Raw genomic sequence first — 16696 nt, 5'->3', positions numbered from 1 at the left:
GACTTAGCACATTAGATGATTGATATCTAAAATTTTGAATCCTCTATTTAATAATTGCAAAGGCGAGGATTTCCAACATGCTGTAAGAATTGTAAGGAGAGAACTGACGTGTTTAAAGTTGTGTCGGGGCCCCTGAGTGGCTCAGTCGGTTGCGTCTGACTTCGGCTCAGGTCATGATCTCATGGTTCGTGGGTTCGAGCCCCGCGTCGGGCTCTGGGCTGACAGCTCGGAGCCTGGAGCCTCATTCAGATTCTGTGCCTCCCTCTCTCTCTCTGCCCCTTCCCTGCTCATGCTGTGTCTCTCTCTGTCTCAGAAATAAAACAACATTAAAAAAAATAATAAAGTTGTGTCTAATTGAATCTAAATGACATGAGACCCCTTCATCCACTGCTATAAACAACTCCTTTTCCCCCCAGCTGTTCGAAGTTGTGTTTTCCTTTTACCCATGGATTCACGCCTTCAGTCCAGTTCTCCCACAAAATCTTACCTTAATGCACATGTTTTATACTTGGAAGTTCTTTTTTTTTTTTTTTTTTTTTTTTTAAATTTTAATTCCCGTTAGTTAACAGACAGTGTAATATTAGTTTCAGGTGCACAGCAGAGTGCCCCGACACTTCCGTACATCCCTGGGTTCTCATCACAACAGGTGCCCTCCTAAATCCCCACCCCCGGTTTCCGCCACCCCCTCCCCTCCCACCTGCCCTCTGCCGACCAGCGGTGTGTTCTCTGTAATGAAGAGTCTGCTTTTTTATGTGTGTTTTTCCTTTTGTTTCATACCTGAAAGTTTTTTATTGTTCATTCTGTCGTATTAACCACAATAAGATTATGCCTTATAAATTAAAAACTTTAAGTTTGTTTTATTTCCTGTGACTATAAGGTTTTCAGTATCTAAACGTCCTCTGTATCGAGTTATAGTCATGAGTAGTACATGATCAAAAGTGAGAACATATATGGAATTTTTACTGATAATTATTAAATAGAAATTATTTTATTGGAACCGTGTTCATTAATGAGACGCACAGGAATCTTTCCCAATCATTTCCTGTCTCCGTGTGAACGTGGAAAGTGGAGACCAGCACTGTTTTGTCCCTGCTCTGCCTTTCGTAGACGTAAATGCCGAGAAAACCCCCACGTCAAAGTGCGCAGGAAGAGAACCTCGCTCCGTTACTGTCTCTGGGTCGCAACCTCCTAACCTTTCGAGTCAGAGGCCAGAAATCCCGCTGGTTTATCACCAAGTTTATTTTCAGTTTTGTTAAAGGCAAACAGTCGTTCACTTTTCGTCTTACTGAGCAGTATTTTCGCAGGATCCTCGAGTGTCTCTTAATGAGCCTTCCACTTTTGCTGAGACCATCTTTTTTGATATAATCCTTTGTAATTATCATGTGCTTTGGGTGTATTTTCATCGAAACCTTGGAGCCATGTTTTGTTTATCAAGTACATGTAAATCATCTGATCTACAATCTCTTTGGCGAAGACAGTCCTCACCATAAAACCAGTCGGCTAAATCATTGGTACTCTCTGTGAAGATAAACATCTGATTTTTTTTTTCAGTTCAATCAAACATGATGCTAATAAGCATCTCAGGGACTATTCTAAGTTTCCCTGGAAAAAAATTAGGGCCCCATCTTGGAGGAAAGATAATAAAAGCCGTCAAGTCAGGATTAAAATGATGAGAACTAATGTAATTAATTTATCCATTTTTATGATGTTATCAGAACAAAGTCATAAATCAACAGGCAGTTTCTCTTGACTGGATCTGTAACAGGGCGACACTGTGTGCACGCAAAAGGACGTTTACAAAATAAATCTGGTGAGGGTGGGTGGACGTGGGTATCAGGTGTGGGTTTTCTGCTTTGGGGAATAATTAAACAAGCGTCAAATACAATGATGAGAAACTGCCCCATTAGTTTTCCGAGACAGCACAATCAAACTCGCCCTGGCCGTCGGGGGTAGAGGGAGACATCCAGCACTAAGTGCCCGTCAGTCTGGAGCTTAGGATACAGTCTTCTGTTCTGGTCGGAGGTGGAAAACTCTGAACACATCTTATGCCGGGATGTGACGGCCGTGGACCCGGCTCTGGTGCCCCGCAGGCTGAGGGGCCTGTTGCCGGGCGCGTGGGCAGTGTGTCCGAGCCGCTCTGGGTGGGTGACAGCGCCTCTGTGTCCACGGGCTGGGGGGCGGCGCGCGTGGGACGGGGACCCGCCCCCCCCCCCCCCCCGAATTCCCACAGCCTTTCTCTCTGCAGGATTTTCTCTCTGGCTCCCTGACGGTCTTCTCAGCGTTTTCTTACCAATCTCTCGAATTGGTGAGTCAACCCTCGTCCCTCCCTGGTCACCGCCTACTGGATGTCCTCCGTCCAGGCGGGGTTAGCCCGTCGGTCTGTGGCCCCAGTGCTTGGCCCCCCGCAAGTGAACTGGGCCCACACCTGGAACCCGCTCCTCCTCTTAGTTCCAGAGAGGGACTTGTCCCTGTCCCCAGCTCTCCCGGGGTCAGCACAACCGTGTGTGCCGGGGGGGCCCCGGGTCAGCTCTCCCTGCAGTAACCGGCAGGGGGGAAGGGGGGGCTGCTGGCTCTACTGATGCAAACACTCACCCCCCTCTGGCACGGCGCCCCCGGTGGTGTGGCTGAGGGATTCAGGGGCTGTCGGGTCCCTACACAGCAGACCTCCCGAGCCCCTGCTGGTTTGTAAAGTGTGAGGCTGTTGCAGTCCTGTTGGCGACGTTGAGGGGGTTCCGAGTGACCTGTGACCCGTGGAGGAGGGGGTGACACGCCTCCCCCCACCGGGCGCGTCCCCTGTCAGACACTGCAGCCCCCTGGTCACTGATTCTCCTTCCCACCCCCGGGGTGCTGCCTGCCCGGTTCCTGGCCCTCCTGCCGACAGCCCTTCCCTCCCAAGCGGCCTGAGTCCCGTCCCCAGGGCTGTCCAGTTGGCCCTACCTGCGTCTCCAAAAGGCCATAACTGCAGCCTGCCAGGGCCATGGGGTCCCTTGGGGCCACCACCTCTTTGCACAGGGGTCTCAGTGAGTTCCAGGATGTCTAATGGCGTGGGCCACGGAGCTTGACTGGGGAAGTTACCCCACACAGAGGCATGTGGGACGGCGGCCCCCTTCCCCTGATGGCTGCTGGCCTGCTCGCACCCCAGACAGAGTGACCCAGAGGCCAGGAGAGTCCTCCGCATGACCGCCGTGTGCCCAGGCGCTCTCCTCCCTGCTGACCTTGGCCTTGAGAGTTTCTCCTCTGGAAACAAGAGCATCCCTCACCTGCACCAAGGACAGTGTGCAGTCCCTGCAGAACGGGTGGGTGGCCAGAGGCGGAGGGGCAGAGACCTGACTGTAGGGAGGTTGCCGTGTAGACAGGTGGGAAAAGGCAGATTCTCACATCCATTCTCTTTCCCGTCACGTGAGTATCCCTCCAAGGATGGGACCTGTGGGGTCAGCCTGGGGACCGAGGAGCGGGGGCTCCCTGCCGGCTCTCCGCGCTGTGCCCAAGTCAGAGCTTCTGACCGAGGCCACCTTCCTGAAGCCATTGTGTGCCCCCCTCCCCAGGCTCAGTGGTGCTCGGATGAGCCCTGGTTGGGGGGGGGACTTTCCTCCTGTGGGGGATGGGGGGCCTTACACTCCGGAGAGTGAGGGTGGGCGAGGCTCTGCCCAGGGACCGAGGGTGGGGACCAAGCGTGGGGCCCAGGAACGGGCTTTGGGGTGAGGCCTGGGTGGAGGTCAAAGGGAGCCCGAGGGTGGGGCCTGGGGGTTGGGGGTTGGGGGCGGGCCCATAGTGGGAGCGGAGGGGGGCTGCTGAGAGGCCCAGCAGCCTTGGAACCGAGCACACGGAGGTTAGCACGGAGGGTGGGGGTCGTGGGGGGGGGTGGGAGGAATGGGAGGAGGGGAGGAATGGGGGGGAATGGGAGAGGTGGGGGGTGGCTCCCTCAGATCCACCCGTGTCCGTGTCCAGATACCCCTTAGAAAGTCTCCACGTTCCCTGGGAGGTGGACCTTCCCTGAGGCATGTGACACCCCAGGCCGGTCCACAGTCTAGGTGGAGGCACCAGGCCCAAGGCTACAGTCCACAGAGCAGGTGTGGGAGATGGCCGGCTTGTCGGGGGATCCTCTTCTCGCCACCGATCTGGACACACAGCCACTGGGGGAATCACTATCACCTTTCTAAGCTCCGGGTTAGAAAGGCTGCCCCCACCGCCAGCCCTGCATCCGGCCCTGGCCACGGTGGCCTTCTCGCCAGCTAAGCCCAGACACGGCCTGCAGAGCTCCTGGCCGAGCCCCGGCTGCTGGTGGCCAGGGGCGTCCTGCGGGCTGGGCTGCAGCTCCTTCCACAGCCCCCCTCCTCTGCGGTCTCAGCCGCCGGCCTCTCTGGGCCCTTGTTCCAGACGTGATGCAGGGATGTGCTGTTCTGAATTTCTCCTGTGATTTTTCTCATCCCTCCTTCACCGGGCTGCCCCCAGGCACGGCTCAGAAGGCGTGACCACGGGAAGCGCTCCTCTGTCCTCTGACGGGAGGGGTTGAGTGGCTCCCTGAGTCCTCTCGCGCTGCTGTGACACATCCCCAGCGTCCCAAACTCTGACGTCCTGTCTTCCCGCTGGATTTAGGGCACATGCGAGGGAGGGACGTGTCCTGTCCACCTTACGTCCCAGGGTTGGCACACTATGGCCCGTCGGCAAAATCTAGCCTGTGGCCTGTTTGTACGCGGCCCTCAAGCCGAGAACGGATTTTGTGTTTTTCCAGAGCGTGAGAGACCACGTGTGGCCGGCAAAGCCTCACGTGGTGGTTAGCGGGACTCTGACCGCGCTAGCCTGGCACCTAGTCAGTATGGGATCAGTGTTCACGGATCAACACTGGAGTCTTAAACCGGCTGCCACGAGGGCTGTACCCGCCGCTGAGGTTCTGAGCCGCGTGGGGATCTGGGACATCGCACTGCTTGTTAGCGACGGTCACGTATCGGCTCCTCTCCTGCCCCACTGTGAGCGCCCCCATGGCGCCCCCTCCCCGAGCCGGCGCTGCCTCTCACAGGAGAGATCTAAATCTATGCGTCTGTGTGGCCCTGTCCCCACCCGCCTCCTGTGAGCAGCCTCTGTGAGTATGAGAGAGTTGGGGGGGTGGGGGGAGGAAAGATCGAGAAACACTGCCCTTTATGAGATGACGTGACCTTGCCCTTGTGCGCCTCTCTGCCCTTAAAGTGCACAACCCTCCCTTTCATCAGCTTGCGGGACTTACGCCAGCCTGCTTTCTAGTTCTCAGACAGCCGCAGGGCCTTTGCGCTCCCATATCCTCCGCACGGAGCACTCTTCTTCCGGATCCCTGGGCACCTGCTTGTGTCCAACATTCGGGTCACAGCTCAGTCGTCATCTCTGCAGAGACGCGTCTCCCTCCGTGTCTCATCATCCTGTTTTACGTCCTTCCCAGCCCAGCTCACCGTCCGGAGCTCTCCTATTTCTTTGTTTACCTCCTTAGGGCCTCTCTCCCCACAAAGAATTCCAGCCTGATGCAAGTGGGCGCACTTCTTCCCTGGTGTACCCGCCCCCACCCCCCACCCCCGTCCTTAGAACTGCGTCTGGCATATGACGGGTTCTCAGAAACAGAGTTGGAGGGAAAGCAGTTAGACAGGGAGCTGAGCGCGTGACGTCTCTGTCAGCTTTGTCCTGAGTCCTGAGGCCTGAGACCTGTCCCTGGGGAAGCAGGTGTCTGAGAAGGGGTCACAGGTGCAGGCGTGGGGGGAGGCCGTGTCCCCGTGGCAGGAAATGCTGAGGGCCCCCGGTGATGGAGCCCCAGGGCCAGGCTGGGGGAGCAAACGTGTGCTGTTGTCTGGGTGGGGGGCTGCTGTGTTTATGGACTGAAAGTCTCCCCCCGGGGCTGCCTCAGTGCAAACCCTGTGTCCCCCCCCTTTAAACTGTTGGAGGAGGGTTCCGCATAATGGCAAGCTTTATTGCCCTCCCAAAACAAATAACCGAGAAAAACGTTTCCAACAGGAAATCTGTGAGGCTGGGTGAGAGTATACAACATCCCGTTCAAGGTAGTTCATCATCACGGAGTCTGTCTCCGTTGGGAACACGCACTGACCCTGACTCCTTTCCGCTCCCGCTTTTTCCCACAATGTTTCTTCTTTTTTAAAATTTGTTTAATGTGTATTTATTTTTGAGAGACAGACAGAGACAGAGTGTGAGCAGGGGAGGAGCAGAGAAGGAGGGAGACACAGAATCCGAAGCAGGCTCCAGGCTCCGAGCTGTCAGCACAGAACCCGACGCGGGGCTCGAACCCACGAACCGCGAGATCATGACCTGAGCTGGAGTGGACGCTTAACCGACTGAGCCGCCCAGGCATCCCTCCAGCAGAATTTTATTTTATTTTTTTAATTAATTAATTTATTTATTTATTTTAACGTTTATTTATTTTTGAGACAGAGAGAGACAGAGCATGAACGGGGGAGGGGCAGAGAGAGGGAGACACAGAATCGGAAGCAGGCTCCATCCAGGCTCTGAGCCATCAGCCCAGAGCCCGACACGGGGCTCGAACTTGCGGACCGCGAGATCGTGACCTGAGCTGAAGTCGGACACTTAACCGACTGAGCCACCCAGGCGCCCCAGAATTTTAAAAACAGATCGGGATGGAAGGGTACAGTGGAGAGAACCCAAAACGACTAATCACTAAATAAGCCAGGATGATTGAGGACTGGCATAGACAAGGCTGGAAACCAAACTGTCAACACAGGAGAAGGGCCTGCACAAATAAAGAGAAGGATCAAGACGTAAACAATTTAAGAAGGACAGACAGCTATCAACGATCGGTAAAGATGCACCTCCGTAAAGTAAACCGTGTGCCAGGAAACGGGGAAGAAAGGACACAGAAGCCAAGGACACACAGAAGGGTGGCCAGAGATGTAACTGAAGAAAAATCTCCCCAGAATGAGCAAAACCCTCACAGGCAGCTTGAAAGAACCCGCCACGTTCCAGGGAAAACGGGCACAGAATGATGGCGAATGACAGGACGTCGGTGTAGACGGTGAGAATTGGCTAAGTGCGGGCTGTTGCTCTACAAACGTTTAAAAGAGGACAAGACAGAACCGTCCCTCAGGAGCCTGAGCAGAAACAGCCAGATGCCCGTAAGGGAAGGACGTGGCCGTCCCCAGACATCCTCACGGCCGTGTGCAAGGCCAGCATCGCATGGAACAATGTCCGAAGTCCGGGGGAAGTGTCTGACCCGGGAATTTCACGCCAGCGTCAAGTAGGGGGAGCGCGTACGGAAGTACTCAGATGAGGATTGCAGCACGCACGGGCTTTTCTGGGGAAAACACGGCAGTGAATGCCCGGCTGTGAAGTCAAGGCAGCCCGTTCACAACAGAAGGGTCCACGGTGAAAGGACGGGAGCCAACGGAACGAGATCTGTGAAGCTGTGAACGACGGAAAACGTGATCCGGGAGCGTGATCGGCTGCGTAACGGTCAAGCGGTCTCGTGCGCACCTGACCAGGGGTTTCTGAGCCATGCCTGAGTGGGCTGAGCAAAATCCCATCTGACGGTGCAATCCAGCCGACTGAGACGTTTCCAAACGACCCCAGAACACTGAGGAATGAAAAAGACTGTAAAGGGAAAGGACCGATGGTTCTTGTACTGTGGGAATCACAGCCCAGAAGCAAACACGGGACGTGCAGACCTTGGAAAAGCAACCCCAGTGTCGCCGACCAGACCCGGCTTGCCAGCTGGCTGTGAAGCAGGCAGCGTGCTCGTCTCACGTGGCCCAGCGTGGACCAGACTCTGTCCCCAAAGCCAAGGACACAAGAGCAGTTTCGCCGCGCTTCAAGGTCGCGTGCCGACGCCCTTTGCAGAGCTTTGGAGGGAGTGCCCACAAACAGGTGCTCTTGCCGTCCACGCACCAGCCCCCTGGGGGGTGTACACGTGGGCGTGGGGGGCGGAGGTGGCTGCGGTGCTGTGGCTTTTGCCCCCTCGGGCCTCGGACGTGAGGAGGGGACGATGCTCTGAGACGCCCCTCCCCCCGGTCTAGAGCAGGCTGGCGGGACCCCGGGCCTGGCAGGGGGCTCTGGTTGGTGAACTAGAAGGCAAGGGACTGAGCTGCAGGAAGCAGAGCCCGCCTAGGAGGGCTGCCTTGGGGGCAGGGTCACCATCCGCAGGGCAGATGCGGTCCCGTGGGAGGGAACCGACAGGGAATGTGGACTTGGCCCCAGGGACTTTGTCTGCGAGAGTCAGCAGGTGGACGGCGGGGGCGCGGGGGTGGGGGGTTCCGACAGGGAGAATGTACGAGGTCCACGTCCGGATGCCAGGTTTCAGGGGCTGGGGTCATTTCCAGAGGAAAGACATCTTCAGTGGGAGTTTCTCAGTTTCCCAAACTCCAAGAAACCCAGAGGAGTCTCCACATGCCACAAAAGTACCAGCCAGAGGACTTTAATTCCCTTTTGACTTGTGCTCGGCTGTGGACAGGCCACGAGGCCGCTGAGCAGGTGTGGGAGAAGGGCTGGGAGGGAGGGAGCAGAGCCACCACCAGCCGGCCGCTCTTACGTCCTAGGACCGGGCGAAGGAGCTGGCGTCCTTGGCTTTCCGTTGGGGCCACCTGACCGTCGCTCTCCCCTCTCCTGAAACCTTCCAGCTCCTTCCGCAAATACCCCTTAGCCCTCCTTGTAGCACTGAGGACCAGCCTTCGTGGTCATTCCCTTCTGACCGTCAGTCACTGGTACGTTAGCAGTGGCTTACGGGCCGTCCTCCAGTCCACACCGTGCGGACCTCTCTTCCGGAAGCCTCTGTCTCCTCTCCTCCCAGGGTCTTTTCCTCCCACACACTGCCGCCGGTCGCCAGCAACCGCACCACTTTCAAAACCCTCACTCAGTGTCTACCACGACCTCTGGTCTTCCTAGACTCTTCCCCTACTTCTAGAAAGATCTTTGACCCTGGAAGGACCTCTACTCACCAACTCTGCCTCTTTCGTTTACCTGCATCTGGATGTCCCACAGATTCCAAGGTTCAACTTTACAACAGCTAACTTATTTAACCTTGTCCCTTAACAAGGGACAACCTCAGCCTTGTCCCCTGACTCCCTCTGTCATACTCGACTAATCTGGTTACGGGCGGTCATCGGCTCACTTTCCACCGGGGCTAAGCAGCTGAATGCGACCAGGGAGAAGCCCGAGTCTGCTCCAGGGTCTTGTTCTAAATGTAGGACCGCCTGGCCGGCAGCCGTCCCCACTGTTCTGGTCGGTTCCTCTGCCCATGCTCCTGGGTGACTCTATCACCTTTCTTCCCAAACCCCATTCCCAACCCAACCCCATGCCTTTGTCAGTCTAAGCGACTGGTCTTACTTTTCAAAAAGTAAACACAGTAGAAGTAATCAGGGTAGAGCCTCCTCATTTTCCTCTCCCAGGTCGGCGCATCTGCTGACACGTGCCCACAATACCTCCTCTTCCCTTCTTTCCTAAAGGATAAACTCTCCCGGTTCCGCCCACGGCCGGCTTTTCTCCAAACCCTCTGTCCTACTTGCAAACTTTGCTCCTGTAATTATCATCTCTCTCCTTCCAGAACAATTTTTCCCCTCCGCTGAACCATGCTCGTCACCACTTATCCATACCACAGCGTCTCCCAGGTAAAAAATAACTCTTCCTGGACCCCACGCCGCCCTCCGATTGTAGCCTCGTTTATCTGCTCACCTACAGGCGAAAACATCTTTAAGGTGTCTCTACATTTGCTGGTTCTCTTGAGATCTAATGGCCACTCAACCAGAACTCCTGTTGTCAAGGTCAGGGGTGACGTATGGGTTAAACCCAGTGGTCGGCCCAGATCCTCCCCTTACTGGACCCTTTGATCACCCGGTGGTTGTTGACGCCCTCGCTCGCGACTCGCGCCCTTGCTTGGATTCCAGACTCTGTGCCCTCTGGTTTCCTCTTCCCCCACCGCCAGCTCTGTCTCCGTCCTCTTAGCGGGTCCTCCTCTTCCCCGCCTCTACACGGCACGGTGCCCCCCGGTGCCGTCCCGTACGTTTCTGCCCTCTTCCGCCTGCGTCCACTCCCTCGGCCACCGCGCCGGCTCCGTGGCTCTGAGGCCCTGTCTGTGCCAACGATCCCCGGCCCATTCTGCTCCCATCTCCTAATCTCAGAATACAACTGTCCCCGCTGGGCCCCCAACTCAAGAGTCTACAGATGCCTCATGCACAACGTTTGCCAGACAATCTTTATTTACTTCTTCCCCAAATCTGGTCGCATTGCTCCCCATCCATTCTCCCCCCTTTCTTCAGAGCGCAAACATTCGCTCTACTCTTCGGGTCAAAACCAAGACGTCTCTCTCAACTCCCGCCCCTTTCTTTCACACCCTGCCATGAGTGAATCGTGACTTCCTCCCGCCCCTCCTGTTAAAGTCCTACCTCTCAGGACCTCAGAAGACGTAGGAGTCCGTTGGAGTAGAGGCCCCTCATCCCTCTTAAGAAGACGCCGCGTGAAGGCAGACACAGCAGGTGCCATGTGGTCACCAAGGCAGGGGCTGCAGGTCAGGGGGTGTCGGAACTTTCTGGCAAAGCACCAGAAGCCGGGAACGGCAAGGAACGACTCCCTGCAGGCTTCAGGGGAGCGTGGCCGGGCCGAGACCCCGCCGACGTTGGACTTCCGGCCTCCCGGAATATATTCCGCTGTGGAGCCACCCAGCCTGTCAGGTCCTGCTTGCTCCCAAGGCCCTCGGGAGCTAACACGAGCCCCACGTTCACCAGTCAGCGGGTCTTCTGGCGCCACCTTCAGAAGGTGGACCGGCTCTGGCACCTCGCCACCTGCCCCACCTGGCCCACACCTCCGTCCTCTCTCCTCCGGACGACCGCGGCACCCGGCTGACCGGCCTCCCTGCCTCCGCTCTGCCTGAGCCCGACCCAGGCTATCGCCACCTATCAGTCAGAGCAGCCTCCTCCAAGAGGTCGCGTCACTGCTGTGCTCAGGACCTTCCAGGGGCTTCTCTTTTCCTGTGACTACAGTCTGACTGCCTCCCTGGGCTTGGAAGGCTCTGCCGACCTGCAGCTTCCCCCCCTCACCCCTCCCGCTGCTCGCTCAGGCCCCCCCCCCCCCCACAGCTCACTCAGGCCCCCTGTCCTCACTGCTGCTGCTACTCTGACCCAGCCCAGCCCGTGGGCGTCTGCCCTGCCATCCTCTGCCCGGAACACTCCTCCACCCCTGTTCTCATGGTCACACCCTCACCCCGTGTGGACTCCGTCTCTCGTCCCCAGAGAAGCCCTCCAGGGAGTGTCATCCTCGTTGGCCCCGGCTACGCGTCACCCTGCTTTATTTCCCTGCCCGGCACCAGCTCCCGCTGACTTCATATTTTGATTTTTCCCCGTTGCAGTGCTGGTGCCTGGATGGTCTCATGGGTGCTAAGTGCTCAGTGAATGAGCAAATGAGTTCCCGTGCTGTGCCAAGACTCAAACGTAGAGTTAAAAACCAGTGACTCCCACACCTTCCATTTTTAGCTAAAATTTCCCTAATTTCAGTGGGAGCTTTTAGGAATGAAGATCTCTTGTGCTGAAGAAACATTCACGTGAAGTTCAGGAATGTCTTCGGTTTCTTGTCAATTCCTCTTTGTTCTGTTAAGTACAAGTAAAATTACAGTAAATATCTTTTTTAATGTTTATTTATTTTGAGGGGGGGGGATGAGTGGGGGAGGGGCAGAGAGAGAGGGAGACACAGAATCCGAAGCGGGTTCCAGGCTCTGAGCTGTCAGCACAGAGCCCGACGCGGGGCTCGAACCCACGAACCACGAGATCATGACCTGAGCCGAAGTTGGACGCTTAACCCACTGAGCCACCTGGGCGCCCCTAAACATCTTTTTTTTACTTAAGTAACACGAGAAGCACGATCTCTTCTGCATAAACACCTGACATGAATTGTGACTTTTGCGGGGGGTTGGATTCAGGGCAATGTTTTTTTTGCTCTTTTTCCCCATACTTTCAGGACCTCGGTATTACCTATTTATACTCCGTGTATGTCGTTCCAGTACGATGATGTCACTGTGTTTCGTAAACAAGGTCTCAGTGACTGTGCTGCACAGACTAAAACGGAACGGTTTGTGCTGGACGCGCGCTGGCCTGTGCACCTGCCGTGCTAAGGAGGAAGTCGGGATGGTTTCATTCCATACGACGCAGAATGGGACATCACCTTCTTCACTCAGACCGCCGTTTCACAGCCAGGCGAACTGGGACCGTTGAGCACATGAATTATGGCATCAGCAAGTGGGAGAATTTCCCAGAACTCTGTGCATTAAACTTCACGTATTTCTGAAGAGGCTTTAAACTCTGCCTTCTGGAACTCCATTCCCATGGAGATAGGCCGGGCCTGGAGGGAGAGGCCCCCGAGGCCCGGGTGCAGGTGTGGCTGTGGTTGACGCCGGCCTGGGGGTGTCCAGGGAGTGCCAGCAGGAGCTGGGGCTGGAGCAGGGACGGGGGAGGGGAAGTGGACCCCGGGCAGAGTCGGCAGCGGGGGTGAAGAAGCGACGTGGTCCAGCTCGCCGTGGACTCCAGGGCGGCCGGGTGATCGGTGTGTCTGGGGAGTGGCCAGGGGAGGGGGACCTGGGACGAGGCCACAGATGGTGGGGCCAAACCATGCGGGGGTACCGCCGGCCGGCCGGAGAGTTGGGGTCCTCGCCCGGAGGCTCGAGCGTGTCCCCCGGACAGAATGGTGTGGGGTCTGCGTCTGAGGCTGGCTCTGCAGCCTTCTCCCTGCTCCCGGGGCCTCCCGGAGAAAAGCCCCCAAGCTGCAAGCTCCCCCAGCAAGGGCGCCCGCAGACAGAATGGCTTTCCTCTTCCAGAGAGAGGCCATCGGGGGGAAGGTGGCCGAGCTCTGCAGGGAGGCGAAAGGACAACAGGATTGTTTTAACACGGTCTGTTTGTGCAGAACTCTCTTGTCAGCTTCTCAGCCTTGAGGAAGAACGTTCCTCTCCTCTGGTGTGGGGACGGGGGACATCCTCCCCGTGGGGACGTCACCTCCTGCTTCCAGGAATAAAAAGGAGGCTCAAGGACCCTTCCCGCATCTGGCTGTTTCTCGAATGCCTTTAGCTCCAAATAATCAATACGCCGAAGCTGTGTATTTTGGGGTGCCGTCCCTGGACTCCTTCAACCGCGTGGGGAGGGATGAGGCCTGACGGGCTGGCCAGGCGGTTGCTGCAGTGGTGCAGGGAAGGGGGGATGAGGTCAAGAGCAGGTGGCGACAGTGAGAAAAGTGAAGACGATGCAGGTGCAAGGCTTCAGAGGTAGCAATGACTGAGGCTTGTGACCGACCGCACGCGGCAGGGACGCAGGGACCAGGAGATTAAACAGGGAGGAATCCGAGGGTCCCCCTGAGATGTGCGGCTTGAATGATATGTCGGCAGGGCCGACCTCAGACGTTTATAAAATGGCCCCAACAGTTACTCTATAGGGAATGAGTTTCCGGCTCATAAAATCCGTAAATGTTCTCTTACTGCACGAAAAGTCTCACATCTTTTGAGACCTGTTACTCCTCACGTAACAGGACTGGAGGAAACCATTGCGGCAGCAGCAGGAAACCAGCTTGAGGTCCTGGTTGGCTTTTCTCAGGGGCTGGTCTCACTCAGCCCCGCCTAGGAGATACTTCAGGACACATCCACAGAGGGCAGCGGTCAGTACAGAGGCCTCTGGGACCTTCAAAGAACCTTGCAAGTGGCAGGTGTCCTTTGTAAACCTCCCTGGCGACAGCACCGAGAGCAGGCTAGACCCCTCAGCACCCGCACGTTTGTAAGTCAAGGTGTGAAGTGTAAGCCATCGGCCTCTATTCCCCAGGAAGAAACCGTTATCAGCAAAAACGGATACGGTGGCTGCAATACTTAGATGAAATATTGATGTCTTCTGGAAGCCGCCTGGTGGTCACTGTTCTCTCTGATTCTAGAAGGACATGCCAGGGGTCAGGCTGTGCTGTGATTTCTCAGGGACTGTGGCAGAGGGTGTCAGTCCTCCATATGCAGGAGCTTTAAGAACGTCCCAGCTCCCGGACTCCTACGTCCCCAGCTCACCTTCCATGACAAGAAGCCAGCCCATGCTCCGCACCGACATTTTCCCTGTTTAAGTCCCGTCTGGCCAGTCCTTGCCTGATTTTTTTTTTTAAATCAAAGTGATGAAAGGTTTGCCTGTGAAGCACATGCTTGAAGTTTATCCGGACAGACAGTGGTTCCTAAATAACTTCACGTCCAAGAATTCTAGTGTTCAGAGAGTCATTTCGGGGTGCTTGGTCTTTCCATAATCCTCTCCATCTGGAATGTTGCCTCTGCCCTCTCCTGCCTGTTTAGACCCTCCTCAAGCTCAAAACCCAGCTCGTAAGCTGCACTTCTTGTAAAAACTTCTCCATTTAGAATTTATCCGTCTCCCCTCCGTGCTTATTAGAATTCTGTGTGTATGCCCAAGATAGCATTTACTCGTGTGCTCTGCTGAAAAGAATAGGTCCCTGCTGAAGCATTTAAGGGAGGGGCTATGAATCCGCTTTTGTTTGGGAACTTCTGCTCCCGCTCCCTCCGGGGCCCAGCACAGCGCCTGCCTTCCAAAACAACAGCGACTTGTCAATCTTTTAGTACGATTTAGGCACAAAAGCTGTAATCCTAAAACCACTCGAGGAAGTAGATGCTATTTTTATCTCCGTTTTAAATACTCCTTCCCCAGCACCTCCATTTATAACAAGTTGTCCTCTAAATGTATTTGCACGTGAAACTGACCCTTGTACGAGGTTATTTATTCGGCGCGGACCGTAACGAAGAGTAGACACCTAACTGAGGACCCGTTCAACAAATGAGGGCACATGCATACAAGGGAATCCTCCCATAGATCCCCAGGGAGGGCAGCTCAGCACCATCTGGTGTGGAAGGTCTCGAAGATAGATAGATAGATAGATAGATAGATAGATAGATAGATAGATACTTTTTAATTTTTATTTACTTTTGAGAGAGAGAGAGAGACAGAGTGCAAGCAGGGGAGGGGCAGAGAGAGGGAGACACAGAATCTGAAATAGGCTCCAGGCTCCGAGCTGTCAGCACAGAGCCCGACGCAGGGCTCGAACCCACGAACCGCGAGATCATGTCCTGAGCTGAAGTTGGACACTCAACCGACTGAGCCCCCCAGGTGCCCCTCCTAAGATACACTTGTAAGTGAAAACAAAAAGTTGTATGGATGGCATATACATTACTCTTTGTAAAAAATAGCAGATTTGTGCACGTACTTGCCTAAACGCACACAGATGATCTCTGGGGCGATACGCAACAAGTCGGCAGCATTCGTTGTCTCTGGGAGGGGGACTCGTGTCAGGCTCCCTTCGGTCACATGTGGCCCGCGCACCTCCACCCCGGGGTTCCTTCATCCACAGCCCCTTGCACTGGCACAGGCCACCGCTGACAGTGGCTTCAGTGCCCTATTTCTCAATCTGATAGAGGGGCAGCTGGAGAAATTTGCGTGAGAGAACCGTTCTGTTAGTTAGCAAGGTGCTAGATTTCCTTCTTTTTAACTAAAAGCCCAAACACGGAGACTACGCAGCAGCATGTTAAAACCGCGAGGCAGTGGTACATTCTGTATTCATAGAAATTTCTGAAGGTAATCCTGGGGGAATGTTTAATTATGATCTACAGAGGCCATGGACCTCCCAGATGTCTGTGGAGACAAAAAAGGAGACCTGTGAGCACCCAGGGGACCCTTCCTTCCTGCCCCACGGTGCCTCGCTGCCCCGAGGGGCTGCAGTCCACAGCTTTCCTGGAAAGCCTCCAGCTGGGCTCGCACCCTCCTGGGGCTTTAACGCATGGTGATCGCTCCTATTTTTGTCACGTCCCATCTCTTTGATGCTGTTCCATTGTCCCTCCTGCGGGTTGCCCTTTTTCGTTCTTTAGAATTTTAATTAATGTTGTTTAATTATCCCTGGCCTCCTGAGGCTTTTAAAGGGGCGAATTCAGTGGAGGGACACAATGAGTGAATTCCCAAGTCTTCTGCTCACCTGTTATTAACAGCTTTGCTCCAAGGGGTACAGCTAACCATTTCCAACGCACTAATAATGCCAGAAGAAGGGACTTTTAAGGAGACAAAGACCAACAAATGACTCGCCTTCCTGCCGTGGCTTCTGCCTTTAGATTGAGGTTATTATATGATTGGTATTAAACTTAATTCAGTTATATCTTGTTAGTGATGTCCGTGGGACAGAGAGCGACAAAACGCAGCCCGCTGGCAGGTAACGCCTTCCAGGGAGGTCACATTCAGCTGCGTCGGTCGGTGGCCTTGCCTTTGTCCCTTAAAGAACACAGACGTGACACAGCAGCCAACACCGTGCGGCTCTGCTCGCTCCTCGCACCCTTTCCGTGGTGAGGAGTCGCTCTTTTACACCTGTGACTCAGCTTTCCTCCCAGAGCCCGCTGCCTGTCCTGCCCTCCCGTGGTCGCAGTCTGGTCTCCTCAGCCCAATGGGGCTTGATCTTGTGGTGTCCCCTGGGACCCCACCCTCTCAGCCTCAGTGGCCTCTCACCCTCTCCTTTGATTCCACCGCGTATCTGGTATTTCTCTTCTCTGGACTGTGCCTATGCCTGTCCCTCCACCTCAGCCCGGGCCTGAGCGGTCTCCCTACTGGACCGCTGCAGTCTGGTGTCCTTATCAAGCCCCTCTCCGAACGTTCCCCGGCCAGATGTCCGTACTCCTCCCACTACCTGGAAGGTAAATGCTGGCCGAACACCAGCGCTACGGTGAAAAGTA

At 55.5% G+C, this 16696-nt stretch overlaps 1 protein-coding gene across 1 annotated transcript in view; it reads left to right on the top strand.

Moving 5' to 3' along the window:
* Positions 1-15044, top strand: part of LOC128772680 (uncharacterized) — a 70249-nt gene extending 55205 nt beyond the window's left edge. The window contains exon 4 of the transcript XR_008416829.1: positions 14921-15044. The gene's annotated coding sequence lies outside the window, so the exon portion shown is untranslated. The remainder of the gene's footprint in view (positions 1-14920) is intronic.
* Positions 15045-16696: the final 1652 nt, after the last annotated feature.

Source organism: Panthera pardus, unplaced genomic scaffold, assembly GCF_024362965.1.
Source record: "Panthera pardus isolate Hobbes unplaced genomic scaffold, ASM2436296v1 HiC_scaffold_23, whole genome shotgun sequence".
NCBI classification, from domain to species: Eukaryota; Metazoa; Chordata; class Mammalia; order Carnivora; family Felidae; genus Panthera; species Panthera pardus.
Note: the sequence above shows the minus strand (reverse complement) of the source record. Positions and strands in the feature narration are given on the sequence as shown.